This window comes from Monodon monoceros, unplaced genomic scaffold (assembly GCF_005190385.1).
Source record: "Monodon monoceros isolate NGI ecotype Baffin Bay Population unplaced genomic scaffold, NGI_Narwhal_1 Super_Scaffold_9, whole genome shotgun sequence".
In the NCBI taxonomy this organism is placed as follows: Eukaryota; Metazoa; Chordata; class Mammalia; order Artiodactyla; family Monodontidae; genus Monodon; species Monodon monoceros.
Genome location: NW_021703786.1, coordinates 40809087 through 40825675, shown reverse-complemented (window position 1 = coordinate 40825675; position 16589 = coordinate 40809087). Strand labels below are relative to the sequence as shown.

The 16589-nt window shown below is 43.2% G+C and overlaps 1 pseudogene; it reads left to right on the top strand.

Moving 5' to 3' along the window:
* Positions 1-15670: 15670 nt before the first annotated feature.
* LOC114889843 lies at positions 15671-15774 on the top strand (annotated as a pseudogene).
* Positions 15775-16589: the final 815 nt, after the last annotated feature.

Here is a 16589-nt window from a genome sequence, read left to right as displayed (position 1 = left end):
TTGCTTCTTTACTCATGGTAGTTCACCAGGACCAGGAATAAAAATATGTGCTCCTAGAAGTAAGTCTATGTGCAAGGTATTAGAAAACCATTTCCTCTTAACCTTCAGCCTCTATGCTGTCAAGTTAACCCTCTATAATAAGGTTAGAAAGGGGAAAAATTAATGGAAGTCCACAAAAATAACCTACAGCTGCAGGAAAGACTGGGTGTTTGCATAAGTTAAACCGAGTAAACCAGAATTAGATGTGTAGACACACAAATTCCTGTTCAGTTCTGCTAAAATTCTAGAGTCTGTCTATGATGATATGCAGTTAAAGTCTTTACACAGTCTAGATATTAAGCCAATGGTGAGAAGAGGGGGAAAAAGTAGTTGATTCAGACGACCTTCAGTGTTGGGAATGAACTAGTAACTGTATTTAGTCTTTTGAGGTTTACTTTTTTCAAGGACGACTTAGACTCTGAGCTCAATCCTTTCAATTCTTCAAGGACTATCTTTCTCGTTCAAACTCCACTATTCCATGCCCTTCGTTATACAGAAAGAAGTGTCTGAACTCTTATGTAAGCTACATTTGATAAGAAAGGACTAGAGAGCTATCACAACTTTCCCTAAATTCAGACAGAACTGGGACTAAAGGAGAGAGTATTTTTTTGTTTGGTTCGTTGGGGTTTTTTTGCAAGGTGGTGGTGGTGTTGCTTAGGTTTCTGAGTTTTTGGGAATTCCAGACCTCTGCCTGACCCATGACTGGCAGTGAGCCTCAGAAATTTGCTCATTACGCACCATGAATAGCAGCGTCCGTCCCCTGGTTATTGCAATCAGTGTGTCCATCAGTTGGAGAACCAAGCAGATATAATGGCTGATGAATTACATTTTATGATGCAAATGGCCCTGGGAGGAATTGTGTTCCGTGTATCCCAGATCCTTTCTCCTTTTAAAAACCTCGTTTTCAATGTCTTGCATGTAACATTTAAAAAGTTATTTTTATTGTTTTTGTTTCCTTAGAGAAAAGCCTTATTGTCAGAGTAAAGAAGCTTGCAGGACCAAATCACAAAAGAAATTTAGTGCGAAGAAGTAACAAAAGAAAATGAAGGAATTTTTTTTTTTACGTTTACCATTGGTTTGGAGGAGAAAAAAAATACAAAAGATTTCATGAAGACTACGTGATCCAAAGAGTCTTCAAAGAGGAAAAAAGATTCTTTGAATACAGCCCTAGTAACTAAATTAATATTTTTCAAGCATTTAATGTCTATAACCTCCAGCTATTATGAGAAACAACGTACTGTGAGCCTGTCAGGTGTGAAGGAAAACTGATGAAGTGACAATATGGGAAAGATAGAGCAGACTGACTTTCCTTTTCACGTAAAATAACACAAAGAAAAGACTGTTTTCCATTTTGTCAAATTTTCTCAATGTTATTTATTCTTTGATAAAAAATCTAGTTTGGTTTTTTTTTTTCCATGACACAAAATGCATGATGGCTGTGTTGTCTTACTCAGGGTCATCTCTATACATCCTCCCAGAAACCGTATACCTCTCACTGCACAATTTAGGGTGAACGCCCCTGATGAGCAACAAGCATCTTACATTGTCCCCAAATGCACAGATACTCAACAGGTCCTCAAAGAACTCTCTCTCTCTCTCTCTCATTCCCAGTGGATTAAAAACAGCTTCTAGAAGGTTTCTTTCTCTACCCCTCATTCTCCTGTCTTTATCATCTTATAGACATGTATTTGTAAGCAGCTCCTTGTTATTAAACATCCCTTCCTCAGCCTCCTTTTCTCATTTGATAAACCATCCGTTCACCTGTTTCATGTACCTCCTCTGTCGTAGAATAGGTTACACTAAAACAAAAACATATGCCCATTTGTGTTTTTACTAGAAGAGCAGCAGCTTCACCATCTGGCCCCTCTACTTTTCCAGAATTTGCTGTCCTACACTTATTTCTATTGGTTCTCTCCTTTAACCGTGGATAACAGAGTTGCTCTGTGTTGGCTGCATCTGAGATTTTCTGTGTCACTAACACATGCGCTGTCTGCCCCTTAGATTCTCCTGTCCCTCGCCTGACATATGCCTTCAATATCCAGCACCTCCCAGGATGAGCTGCACATTTTCATATCCCCTTTCACATCCTGGACATAATCGAGTTAATAGAGAGCTGAGGTTGGATCATGCCAACCGCTTTTATAACTAAAAATCTCTTTCTTGATTTCACTGTCGATACTATGAGCTCATTCAATCCCAGACTCTCCATACTTTGGACTCTGTTGATAGCCTAGCCACAAGGGAACCTGACCACACCCACCCCACTTGTTAGCAAGTGGAGGAGCGATGCATGATATCTAAGAAGCTGTGAAGTCATTTGATGCCAGACTTTCCTCGGTGTCTCCAGGTTGAGGCTTTATGTGCATATCTGACCGAACTTAGAGGGCAGATCTGGCTGCCCTCGCCAGCTACCTTCTGGAGCTCTGGCCTTTCTTCTTCATCACTTTCAGTCAGTGTCATCCAAGTTATCTATTTAATTTTTTTTCTTTTAAAGGATTCAGTTATTTACATTCTCCTTGAGCAGCTTCCATTCTTTTAGTAAGCAGGCCTTACTTTTCTAGTCCTACACGTTTCAAATGTTAGATAATCACAATCACGGGGTTGAATCTAAAGTGTTTTCCTCCATAAATATCTCCTCAATTGAGCATACGTGTCCCAAAGGGAGATATGAAGTCTTTTACAGCTTTTTATATGCCTTTAGTCCCTAGACAGAGCTTTGTACACAGTAGACAATGATGTGTTGCCTGATTTTCAATCCAGGGCACTAGTTTCTCTTAATTGTTGGTGTATTCCACCCTCAGTCCAAAGACCAAGGTCCTATTTTGTCTGAGTAAAAATAGCCACTCCCATTTGGTGAATATTGAGGCAAAATTGGCAGGTATTGCTGTGGGTAATAGCGGAAACCTATGTTGTTTTAAATATAAATTGACATGGAGTCATCCTGTAGATGGACAACAGAGAAACTCATCCTGTACATGGCTAGATAATAATGGATACTCTGGACTAGACGCAGCAAAAAGTGGACATAAGTTTGAAGAGCAGAAACAGACAAGAGCAGCACTAAGGTGGGAAAAGAAGCCAAAGAAAGAGTGAGTTTTGTAAAAATCTGAGCTAGGAGGGAAAAGGACAGAAAGAGAAGAGAGGTCGGGATGAGCACTGACCTGGTGGACATCCCTGGGACCAAGGACTGCACAAGGAGAAAAGAGATCCCAGGTGAGAAAACCTGGAAGGTTAAAACAGCCAAACGGAGCCTCAGATGGCTTCAGAGAATCTATTTTTAAATTAAATCCAGCCTAAGTCCAGTCATAAAGTTTCCCTTTTTTTCCTCTTAAGGACCAAGAGCTGATGGGAAAAGAATAGCCAATCCAGAGGTAAAGGTATGAAGCAAGTTCTGACTGAGAAATAATCTTAGGTATCGAGTTGAGCAAAGAAAGACTAGGCATGGTACCTATCATTTTTGCACCCGGATGTGAATTATAACTTGAGTTGCGTCTCCCTAGGTATAATAAAACAGTCTCTGCTCTCTAAATGGTAAGTGCAATCAGAAATGGATGAGTAAACAGGTTTTCAAGAGTTTGAAAATCCAGACCATGATTTCACAGTCTTAAAACTCTCTTTTTTATGACTTGGACTGGCCACAAATGCTATGGAGGTCTTGCTGGCCAACATGGATTAGTCGATCATGTTAGCAGTTTTTCACTCAAAAACTAATAGCAAGGCACAGGTATATCTTGATGTGTGTTGATCAGGATGGACATGAAAAAGTTAGACACATAAGTGAGCTGAAAATAACAGACCTAGGAGGTGTCCACTGGGGATCAGGCTGAGGATTTGAGGGTAAATCAAGGACACGAAGTTCAGGGGAGGATGACCCCATGAGAAAGTCTCCCGAAGTCACTGTCACAAGAACTAGGTGAAATTACGGCTACAAATAAATGGACTCTCTCCTTGACTTTATTTTGTAAGGACAAATACTTTTCATCTGTGGCACATTTTTGAGAAGACAAACTCTGATTGTCGCCAAATACGTAGCCAAAGGGAAGTAGAAGGAGATTCACCAAAAGCATTTCTTTAGCAAACAGCATGTCTATTGTATGTGGGTCTTTTAATTGGCTGTGAACTGAATTTCACCTTCGGCATTAAGTAGAAGTGTTTTTTCACTATCCCCATTGCTTTAGTGTTTACATGACATATAACTACTGAGGTGACCTCTATTATGAAACCAGCGAAATAGCAACGTAGATTGATCCAGAGAGAAGCCAATCCCAGTGGGTAGGGGCTACGTGTTTCAGAGCCTCATCATACAGTTATCCGGATCTATGGATGGATGTGAATACGTAAGCGGGGCTTCCTGGGCGGGGGGGGGCTGGGATAATTCTGTTGCGCTGATGTCTTCACCGCTGCCCTTGTACCTTCAAGAAGGGATTGCTGGTGTATGTTTCTTTGACTTCTGTCACCAGTATTAGGAAAGGACCACGTGGAAAGCCATATTTATGTACATCCTGTCCAAACAGAATTTCCCGTGATAGAGACTCTTAGAATCTCGGAAGAAAGCCTATTTTGGGAGATGTGAGAACTAATTACTGAAAGCAAAAGGGTTCAGTGCTCTTGAGGAGAACAGAGCTGTCACAAGTGATATAAAGCACCACCAACCCCACCCCCAGAAATGTGAAAGCTACCAAATTCTATAGTTTAAACAAAGAGAACGATTACTGTGAATGAAAGAGCTGTGGGACAGATTTCAGGGAGAGATGGCAATTGGACACATATATTTAATTCCTCCCAAGCTGGATTCTTGCTGAAATGATGAATAAGAATCATTCACGGGCTTCCCTGGTGGCGCAGTGATTGGGAGTCCGCCTGCCGATGCAGGGGACACGGGTGCGTGCCCCGGACCGGGAAGATCCCGCATGCCGTGGAGCGGCTGGGCCCGTGAGCCACGGCCGCTGAGCCTGCGCGTCCGGCGCCTGTGCTCTGCAACGGGAGAGACCATGACAGTGAGAGGCCCGCGTACCGCAAAAAAAAAAAAAAGAAAGAAAGAAAGAACTTTTGTACAACAGAGGACCTTATCAAGAAAGTGAAAGACAACCTACAGAATGAGAGAAATACTTGCAATCAGATGTCTGATAAGAGTCTAGTATCCAGAATTTATATGGAACTCTTACAATTCAAGAACAAAAAGATAAGCAACCCAATTAAATAATGGACAAATGACGTGGAACAGGCATTTCTCCACAGAAAACATACAAATGACCAACAAGCACAAGAAAAGATGCTCAACACCGCTGGTCGCTAGAGAGATGCAAATCAAAACCACAGTGAGGTACCACTTGCAAACACTAGGATGTCTATAACAAAAAACAAAAAAAACAAGTGTTGGTGAGGATGCAGACAATTAAGACTCTCTTACAATGCTGACAGAAACATAAAATGGTTCAGCCACCGTGGAAAACATGGTGGTTCCTCGAAAAGTTAAACATAGAATTACCATATGACCTGACAATTCCACTCCTAGGTATACACCCCAAAGAACTGAAAATAGGTACTCAAAAAAATACTTGTGCAGAAATGTTGATAGCATCACTGTTTACGATAGTGAAAAACAATACCCCCAAAGTCAAAACAATCCAACAGTCAAAAGGTAGAACCAACCCAAATATCCATTAGCAGATGAATAGATACACGAATTATGGAATATTATTTGGCCATAAAAATTAATGAAATACTGAGGCATTCTACAACATGGATGAGTCTTGAAAACATTATGTTAAGTGAAAGAAGCCAGACACTAATGGTCACATATTATATGACTTCATTTATATGAAATATTCATAACAGATTCATAGAAATAGACATCAGATTGGAAAACTGCCTGTATCTCGGGGTGAGGGCAGACAGTGGGGATTAACTGCTTAACGCATATGGGATTTTATTTTGGAGTGATGACAGAAGCAGAAAGTGGTTTCTATTTTGGAACTAGATGGAGGCGGTGAGGTTAGATAGAGGCTACACAATATTGAGAATGTACTAAATGCCACCGAATTGTTCTCTTTAATCAGTTAAATGTATGTTATGTGACTTTCGCCTTGATTAAAACACCTCCTTCAATCTATAATTCACATCTTCCACAAATTCTCTCAAATATCACAAATTCTCACCGTCATTATGTATCTTCAGAGGCGACTCCTACAGTCAAAGGCTGCAGAGGTTAACATGTGAGATTCACGTGAGTCCACGGAGGTTCACATACAAATGCAAATAAAATAATGCATTTGTTGAGCTAATTTTTTCCCCTCAATGGACATGTGGAAAAACACCAACGCACCCTCAGAGTTCTTTATCTGCTTTTCTCGCTCTCAGGGGAACGTTCTCATTACACTGGGTTTGAAGACAGAAAACTCATGACAGAAAGAAAAACAAGAGGCTCACTAGCACAGACTCCTTTTCTGAAAATAACTCAATTCATCCCGAATTCTTAGGCCATTTCCATTCCTGTGGGGCGTGAGTGGCAGGGAAGCATTTGATCATGAAAAGATGAGAAGCATAACACAAAATATTTTTTCACAGCCAATGATGTCATCCTTCCTTGAAATCCTGCCTCAGCAGATCAAAGATAAAAAAACGGGGGGGGCAGGACAAGGAGTGGGGAGACACCACGGATAAAATGCCCTCTGGAAAGACAGACGTGTCCTTTCTCCCGCCTTCCAGAGCCTTCCATGTGGAATATAAATGTTTAAGACTTTTGATAATGACGCATGTAAGGAAGAGAAAAGAGCTTTCTTCACAGTGGGGTTTCTTATCTGCGCTGACCTGTCAGCTCCTTCGGATGGAGATGTGGGCCCCAATTCTCAGGATTTTAGAAAAGACTGTGTTAAGATGGGGGTGGGTGTGGGCAAGAGGAAGCTGAAATGTGTGCGAATGGTTTAACATGCAAATGCCCGCACTTTCTTTTAGGTGGAGGATCAAGGTTTGGGTATTTTCAACGTCTTTCCACTCCCCTTCTCTTCCCATCCCAGTTTAGCTTCAAGAGGCCTGTAGATGTGACAAGGGCTTTGTGTAGGGAATTCAGGCGCATGAAAGGGCCAAGGAGACCCAGTTGAGGGAACAAACTTTTGGGGGTCAGTGGGGTCAGGGTAGAATAAATGTGTGGCTTTGTTGTCATTAAGGACATGCTCTCAGCAGGGTGTCCTGAGCCGGGCACACAACGCACAGGCCTGTTTATTCAACACTGAAATACCTATGGACGGGTCTTGGGGAGAAAAAGGAAACTTGAGCAGCAAAGGGCTGCACCTTCCAGGATTGGAACATTCTCCAGAAGCACAAAGACCTGCTTTTTTCTAATTATAGACTCACAAGAGCCTGTGCATAACCCAAAATTAATTGATTAATTAATCAGTGCATTAAAAGAAGAGCTTCTCCTAGAATATTTTTTTTCCGCCTGTTTTTTTTTTTTCCTCTCTCTCTCACATTTTTTTCCCTCCACACATGGACAATCCAGGTCATTGAAAGCCTAAGATAGAAACAGTCTCTTAACAGTGTTTGAAAACAGCCTTTGTTTCCATGGAAGTGGCACAGGCCTGCTGTGGTTTCCTTCCAGAAAACATTTACCTACCTCGGAGGGGTTTTTTTGTGAGGATTAAATGGGAGAAAGTGCTTAACACAGTCTGAGCACATAGTTAGAGCTAAATAAATATTAGCTGTTGTTCGTGTGTGTGGCTCTTACGGGGCTCAGTCATGAAGAGGTCGTTGAGGAAGATGGGGAGGGTGCGGCGTCCCAGCTGAGCTGGAAATCAGATGAGCAGCGAGGAAGGGGTGGCGGAGGGCTGAGATCACGAGGAGAATGGAATCCTTTAGGCAGCGGAAAGGTAGACAGGGGGGCATTTCCCAAAGCAGAGTTCAGGAGTGGCTCGAAAGATTAAAATAAGGAATAAATTTCCGTACAGAATCTCCTGTTCTGAATTTTTATAAAGTCACGTGCATCTGCCCATATCTGTCTTGGGGCAACGAGACAGATGAAATTTTGAAGAACGCTGAGTGCCAGATTATGCTTTACACGCTGTCAGAGTTTTAGGGCATCAGAGGAGAAGATGGGCCAGTCGACACACAAACACGGTTCCAAGACAAGTAAGAGCAAAGGCAGGCCATAATGTCAACAGGAGTTCAAGGAAAGGAGAAATTAGCATAGGCGACATGGTCAGGAAGTAGCAACTGAGAGAAGCTTCCTGATGGAGGTGCTCAGTGGGCAAGAAGGAGTGGGGCGATGCCGTTGGAGACTTAGCGTTGACTAGGGGTTTGAGAAGGCGAGGTTTCCGGAAGTTGAGGGAGAGAGTATACTACGGTTTGGCAAGTGAAGAGTGTGCAGGAATGAAAGTTAGCTAACCCTCGCATAAGGTGGTTGTGATGGTGGTGGTGTCATGTGTGTCCACCTGTATATGTGTTCGTCAACCAGAGAAATTAGGGTAGTGATGGAGAAAGGGTAAACCCATGAAATTTCAAGAAAATGTATGACAGCCAAGTGGCTGCCTGGAACTGGGGGTTAGAGAAAAAGGAAGAAACAGGAAAACTCTACGTTTTCCATCATAGGAAACTGTAGAGTAGCGGCATCATCGGAAGAAAAGTCACATTTGGGGAAAGCTCTTGTTTTGAGGGTGAAGAAAATCGCAATCTAACTCATGCGGAATTAGAGGTAATACATGCGGGATGGCTCGAACTGTGTAGAAGACGAATCTACTAAATCAGAGGAGGGAAAACATCATCAAGTTTTGGGCGATGGGTATAAAATGGACTGTTGGTAAACTTAGGAGCTCAGACTAGGTTATTAACAAGACTTCTTGGAAAAGGAAAATAGAGAGGAAGCTGCAAAACATTTCCTGTCTTGTGGGCATGGGAATACCCAAGAACAAAGTCGGAGTGTAAACACTTGGCCCTACGTCTTTGGCCAAAAGCCCACTATGTGTGCATCACTCTGGGCTACCTTTCAATGTCCCTTCCTCTTTATGGTGGTGAGAAGAGTCACATGCAAATGTGATAAAGGGTCATGGGAACCATCATGGTCCAGCTTGCTGTACCTCAGGGTGGTGGTGGGGGAAGATCTTGGGGGGGATTAGAGGAGAGACTTGCACCACAGACTAAAGATGAGATTAGGAAGGGGAGAATTTGAGTTCTGTACGTACAAGGGGATAAACTGGTCCTGCTCGGATATATCTCATATGATGCGCTTTTACTGACCTATTATACTTCCTGTTGACTTCGGCTATGACCACTCTAAATAATAAACTCATACACTTTTTTCTATCCATTTTGTCTCACTGGATGCCATCACTACATGGAAAAACCCCAAGTAAGGAGGGTGAGCTAGTCAACCCAAAGGACCAGGCGATGAGTAGCTAGAAGTACCACAAGGGAGCCGAGTCAGAGGTCAGAACGATGTCCCCTGAGGACAGAAACTGAGTCTGATCCACAGGATGCTCCATAAGTGAGCCAGTGGAAATTTAAGATTGGGATGCTAGCTCTAAAGTGAGCAATATAAACGGGAAGCATGTTGCCGGGCTGCCACTTTGAGGGTGACGTGTACAGTTGCACCAGGGGATGGCTTTAGGGTATCAAGGAGGCTGAGTCAGAAGCTTGAGTCATAAACAGACTGTTTCCAATCCATAGGAAACCTGTGGGGAGTGGGCTTCATCCATGCCCTTGGCTGGCAGGGGTTGAGGGAGTGTGGGGAAGCTCGGAGGTTTAAGACAAAGGTGAGCTAGGACCTGACCCTGGGTGTGCCCCTTGTAGCCACCTCCGTCACATATACGGGGTCAAACAAATGAGTTACCGGCATCAAGGAATCAAGAAGTCCTCCATCACCTACGTTTCTTACCTCCAGCTCTCCCCCTGTAATTCCTTTGCCTTGGCCTCAATTCATTCAGCTATCTAGCAAACATTAATTGTACTCTTATGGGTCAGGAATGCAGTGCTAGAGATGCGATAAAAATAAGATGCAGAACTTTGCCTACTGTCTACACATAAGTAGACAGGCAGTGTACGTGCTCTGATTTAAAGAACCGTAGGATGCTTATGGGAGCCCCAAGAATAGGCAGCTCTGTCATAACCCACTCTCACATCCTTCCTCTCACCATTTCCATCTCTATTATCTTGGAAGCAGGGTGCTGCTGCCATGGTGGTGATGGCTGTTCTCTCTTCAGTGTGATAGGAGATCCAGGGAGTGACAGAGACGGCATGTGTCCTCTTCAGAGGAAAGGTGGAGGAAAAGGACCATGGAGAGAAAAAGCCCTCGCTCTGAATGACCTCCCTCTGCTGAAAACCCACAAAGGAGAAGCAACATCACAATTCGCAGGATAACCTTCTGCCAGCAATATAGCTGCTGGGGCTCAGCAAGTCCCGGCATGGCTGCCCGGCCAAGTCCATGATTAATGATGTTACTGCCAGCAAGATGAGCCCTCAATTGAATAAGGCTTGGCTTTTAACAAAAGCTTTGCCTAAGCAGTAGAGTGACCACAGGGATGACCAACTGTGGAGTGTCCCAAACATCGCTAACAGGGAGAGAATCAAAAAAGAGAACCAATCCAGGGTGATGGGCAGAAGCAGAGTCTGATGGGGAAGAGAAATGGCACGATCATTTGGGGATGGTACGGTCATTTCCTTCCCTGAATATGGAAAGTACATAGCTGGAGGGGTCTCATTTTTCAAATGCAGAAACTAAGGCCCAGAGGTTAAGGAACACGCTCTTGGACACAGGTACGTTGGCGGTAGAATCAGGACTGGGTCTAGGGTCATCCCTACTCTCACACAATCTTCATAAAACTTGGCAAGGTCTTATAACCAGGCATTTTCTAGGTCTGGAAACTTACCAGAGGTATAGGTAGCTATCCGCTTCTCCGTTCATCATTGGTTGCTGAATTTCATCAAGGAAGATTTGTTATTTTTTCAAGGGGGAGTCAAGTTCTTTCATGCTGGAGGAAGGCTGCTTCTCACCTTTATTCTTGAACCACCTACTTGGGTATAATATTGTTGAATCATACTTCTTTCTCTTGGATTTGTAGACATTGCTCCATTTTCTTACAGTGCTGAGTGTTATTTGTGGAGAATCCTGACATCAGCCTAATGACTTTCTGATTTGCAGACGGCATAATATTTTTTCCTAGATACATCTTTTTCTAGATTGTTTTTTTCCTTTAGCATCGAGTTCTGTCAGCATAACCTGAATATGTCTACTGTTGGTTGCATATGTCAAATGTTTCCTTAAAGTGATGTCTTCGACTGCAGATTCAATTCTTTATTTCAATAAAACATCCATTTATATTGTTCTTACATATATTTTCCATTCCATTACTTCAGAAACAGCAATTATCCCTTTTCACTCATGTAAGTGGGATAGGTACTTTTCAGTTTTCAAGTACCTGCCCACCTTATCAAGGAGCTCCTTCACAGCGAGTCAACAATTAAAACGATCTCTCTTAAGAACTCTCCAGAAGCTAGCACAAAGTGCATGGGGTGATTAACTCTGCCTGGAGTAGTCCAGGAAGCAGACTTATATTCTATATAAGGAGCAATAAGCATTAGCTAGCAATGAAAGAGGCTGCTTTATCATGTGTAAACCCCTCGTCACAGGAAATAGTCAAGAATAGACAGGCTGACCACCTCTCTATGACCTTACAGTAAGTAGCCGAACTAAGTGATTGCAATGATCCCCCCGCCCCGAGTTATCTGCAGTGAGGTGGATGGACCTAGAGTCTGTCATACAGAGTGAAGTAAGTCAGAAAGAGAAAAACAAATACCGTATGCTAATACATACATATTGAATCTAAAAAAAAAAAAAAAAAAAGGTTCTGAAGAACCTAGGGGCAGGACAGGAATAAAGACGCAGATGTAGAGAATGGACTTGAGGACACAGGGAGGGGTAAGGGTAAGCTGGGATGAAGTCTGAGAGTGGCAGGGACATATATACACTACCAAATGTAAGACAGATAGCTAGTGGGAAGCAGCCGCATAGCACAGGGAGATCAGCCTGGTGCTTTGTGACCACCTAGAGGGGTGGGATAGGGAGGGTGGGAGGGAGGCACAAGAGGGAGGGGATATGGGGATATATGTATATGTGTAGCTCATTCACTTTGTTATAAAGCAGCAACTAACACACCACTGTGAAGTAATTATACTCCAATAAAGATGTTGAAAAAATAAAATGATACGCCCCCCAGCTCTGTGGCCCTATGAAGAGTAGTGTCAACTGGGGGCCTTGTCATCAGAGTCTTTGGTCAAGGGTGGACTTCAGGGCTGGTGGGTAAGTCATCCATCTGCCTTCCTCTCTGTCAAAGGTCCCCCACCCCCGAGGACAACCTTTTATTCTGAATCTGGTGATTGATACCAGAAAAAGTCGGACAACAGAAGGGCCAGGGCCAATGTGACAGCAGAAGCCATTTTTCAGTTACTTCTGCTAAGGATGAGGTAGTTTTATGGCGAGCCAAAGGAAAAAAAAAAAAATAGGCGATGTAAGTATGGAATGTATTCCCTTTATTTATTTCCCTCCAATGAGAATTCTAAACTGTGAGCTCCCTAAGAGCATGAAATGGTATTGACCTTCTCTACTAATCTACTGGCAGTGTCCAGCATTGGGCTTGACACCCAGCCTAAACACCTAATATTTGCTAAGTAAATAAACAAATAAAAGAAGTCATAAACTTGAACTAATGAGTTTTCAAGCTTGAAAATAAGGAAATGCGGTATCTCCTATCACCACAAGGCCTGTATCGCCAACATTTTAAGCAGCATTCAGACTTCAGTCTGGATGACGCATGTGTTTTTGTTTGTTTAAGTGTGAGAGCACTAATAACCCCTTAAGGTTCTAGGGTTTCATAAAAGTCTATAGAAAAAGGCATTCTGGGGGTTCCACGGCTGGTGGATGAGGACGGAGCATCAGAGTATATGAGGCCCAAGTTTGAATCATGGCTTCGCCACCTCAGGGACATTGGATATGTACCTGAAATTTCTCTGAGGCTCTGTTCTCACCTGCAAAGTGCTGGACTAACACTTCATAGAATTGTTGTAAGAATTACGTAAAACCAGTTACAGGAAGCACTTAGGAGGGCCCCCAGCACAAGTTATTGGTGAACTTAGCATGCCAATTTCTGCAGCCCTCGCCGTACCCAGAGACTCCAGTTTTTTCTCTGCCTCTTGGTATGTAACGGGGAGGGGGTCAGTGATCTTGATGACTAGACATTTATGTGCAGTAGAATTTCTTCCCATTTCACCCATGCCCGACAGCTCCCTGACACCTAGTTTAGCCACACCTGCTGTCCCATTAAGTATTAGACATGAAGCAGACAGAAGGAAAGTGCTCACTTTTCCAAATGATACAACATTAGGTTTTATTTTAAGAGGGATGAAGGAGATTTATTCAACTTGCCCTCCCAAAGGAGCTCATTTAGATCCCGACTGCATTGGCTTTAACCGGTGGGCAGACCTCATCACATACCTTGGATGCCCCAAGACGGTCCACAGTCCCATGAGACTAATTGATTAAGCTGCCTTTACTCATTCCCTTAAAGCCCATTTCCAGATTCCAACATTTCTGAACTCTAATGTCCCCATGCATCATCCACAACTTGTCTATGCTCCCCTATGACTCTGCCCAATAAAGAGCCGTATGATGGAGTCAACTTTAATGAGGGAATCGTTGAGTCCTGAGAAAGAGGCAATGAAGGCAAGTCATCCCCAGATGGTCCAGCCCACAGCCATCCAGACCTTAGGGCTGGCGCTGACTGCAACCTCAAGTTTGCTCAAAGAAAAGAAGCCTCCAAAGACCATGAGGATATTTAATTCCCTCTGTGAAGAATGTGGTTCTGGGATGCTGTCTGACAGGCTGGAGGACAGCTTCCTGCACACAACTCTGATTGGCATTTCCCTGCCGTTTCTCTTGAGTGCCCGTCATGGGTCAGAGACTGTCCAAAAGGCTGGGGATGAAAGAGAGAACATGGCAGACAAGGTCCCTGCCTTCATGGAAAGTGAATTCTAGTGACAGGAGTGGGCGGGAGACAAAAAAAAAAAAGTGCAAAATTGAGATCTTTACCAAGTGAGTTATAAAGGTGATGCAAGTAATCACCACAAGGTGATGGGTTAAGAGTGATTAGGTGACTACTTAGATCCACTGGTCAAGGATGGCTTCACGGAGAAAGAGGCGAATTTGGAGGAGAAAGACCCAGCCACGTAAGAAGGGAACTGCAGGCAAAGGGAACGGGTAATGCAACAGCCATGGCAGGGGTGGGTGTGTAGGAGAGCCACACCCAAGAGGTAAAGAGGCAAGGAAGGGGGCAGGACAGATCGGTTCATCGCTAGTGGCCAGCTCACATAGGATTTGGTGAATCTTGGGAAGAACTGTGAATCTGCCTTTTAAAATCTTGTCTCCTGGAGGTGGCCTGGGGTAGAGAAGAGTAGAAAATGATAACCCAGAAGAAGGACAACGGCACACATGAGAATCCAGAAGGGTCAAATGTCTATGTAAACTGGAGCCAACCTAAACCCCAGGTCTGAATTTACCCCAGGTCTAAGCATGTGAGTCCTACTGTACTTTCTGAAAATCTTCCTAAATTAATCTCGTTGCCCCAGTGGCTCTCTCTTTAAGATCTGGGTTCACTCAGGTACTGGCTACAGGTGAATTCGGGATCAGAAGTGTTAAATGGAAGGTCTTGAGGGGTGCAGTCAGCAGCTGGGTTTCGACACCTGCTCTTCTCTAAACTAACTGGGGGACCACGGCCAAGCCTTTGCCTCTTCAGCGTCAGTCTTCTCATCTATGCATTGACTGTTGCGCTAAATAATCTTCAAGAATTTCTGCTAACAGTCTGAAGTTATATGATTCCATGACATCTGGTGTAAGCCCTATAGACATGTTAAAGAAAGTTAAACACAAACACGTTTGATCTCTTCACATACAAGACCTTATAAATAGCTGAGAAAGCCACATGCCAGTGGCTGAATTGTTAGAGATGAACACCAAGCCAAGAGGAACATCTTGCATAGAATTCATTCCAGTCCTTGGGATACAGGGAAATCCCTATTTTCCTCTCTCCTGAACCTCTCCCCACCTCCCACCCCGCCCCAGATCCCTGCCACTACTTGTAACTCTGGCAGGGAGGCATTCTCGTTTGCACAATGCAAGACAATTGCGAAATGAAGCGAAAATGGCTTTGCACATTCTGCTACTAATTGGCAGCTCAGAAGTAAAAGGTAATAAAACCCCAAACCCATTAGGAAAGTTTCTGCCACTATTACTGGTGGTCAGGCGCCCTCTGCTGGTGGATGCGACAGCGAGCCGCCAGACGCTGAGGGCTGTTTTCATTCTGGGACGCCTGCTTCCCACAACGACCTAGAATGCAGGTGTTTGTCTTCAGGGATTTCCTAATGCAAAACAAGATTAAACTGGGCCATACCTCACTGGAGAGAAATCCTTTCATGCCTTTATAAATCCAGGAAGCTGTCTTAGGAAATCTGTAATAGAAGTGAACACAGAGCACCCCGTGCTCAGAGACAGAAAACACTGTTTTTGAAACTTCCGGATGGAATACAAACATCCATTCAAAATGAAATCTGATTAGAATTCAAGAATATTCGTTTTTCAACATTATGGACTTTGAAGTTGTATGGAAGAAAAGAGGGTTGGCATTCCTGGGACAGAAATGGAAAATGTCTTCGTGACCAAGGAACACATACACGATTAAGGAGTGACCACGTGCTTTGTGACATGGAACTGAGCCCGGAATGTGGTACTGGGTGGTGGGTAGGGTCCAGGATCTAATCAGACCTGGCTTTGAATCCCAGTTCTTCCACTCATTAAAGAAGTTACTGAAAGCCCCTGACTTTCCTTTATATGATATTCTCTTAAGTGTGTTAACACAGTGTACAGTTAAGTCCACTAAAATCAATCTCACTCCATCAGCACCAATGTACTCATTCAATAGGGGCACAGAAGAAATGTAAAAATACTACAGAGTGGATGACAGAGTTCATTCACTCACTCCCTCATTTAGATTTATCATACTGCAGTGAATACTAAAGAGAATGAATCAGACATAGACCCTGCCCTCAAGGGGAAAGAAGTCCAGGAGAAAAGATAAGATGCATAGACAAATAGCTATGGTGAGGCAGAAAGGTCCCCGTGATGTGAGAGATACACGTGATCAATGGGAATCTCAAAAGATCAATTCTTTCCAGTTCTGAGGAACCCGGAAAGGCTTTCCTTTCAGAATTACATCATTTCTATGATTTCTGAGCTTTCCTGAGCACCAGTCCTTGACCATGTGGAAAGGTAAGACTCAGAGTGTTTTAGTCATCTGTTAGCTTCGGAAGAATTAGTAATAAAGATATATTTTAAAACTAAAGAAATGAAAAAATAAGGTAATTATGAACTTAGAGGGAGAAAACATTGTATAAGAAGAAAATATATTCATAGTACATTACTTGGCTCAGCAATGAATAATACTTACATTTTTACAATAACATAAGTTCAAACTATGGAATTAACCAAAAAGTACGACTGAACTTTGCTGGGAGTA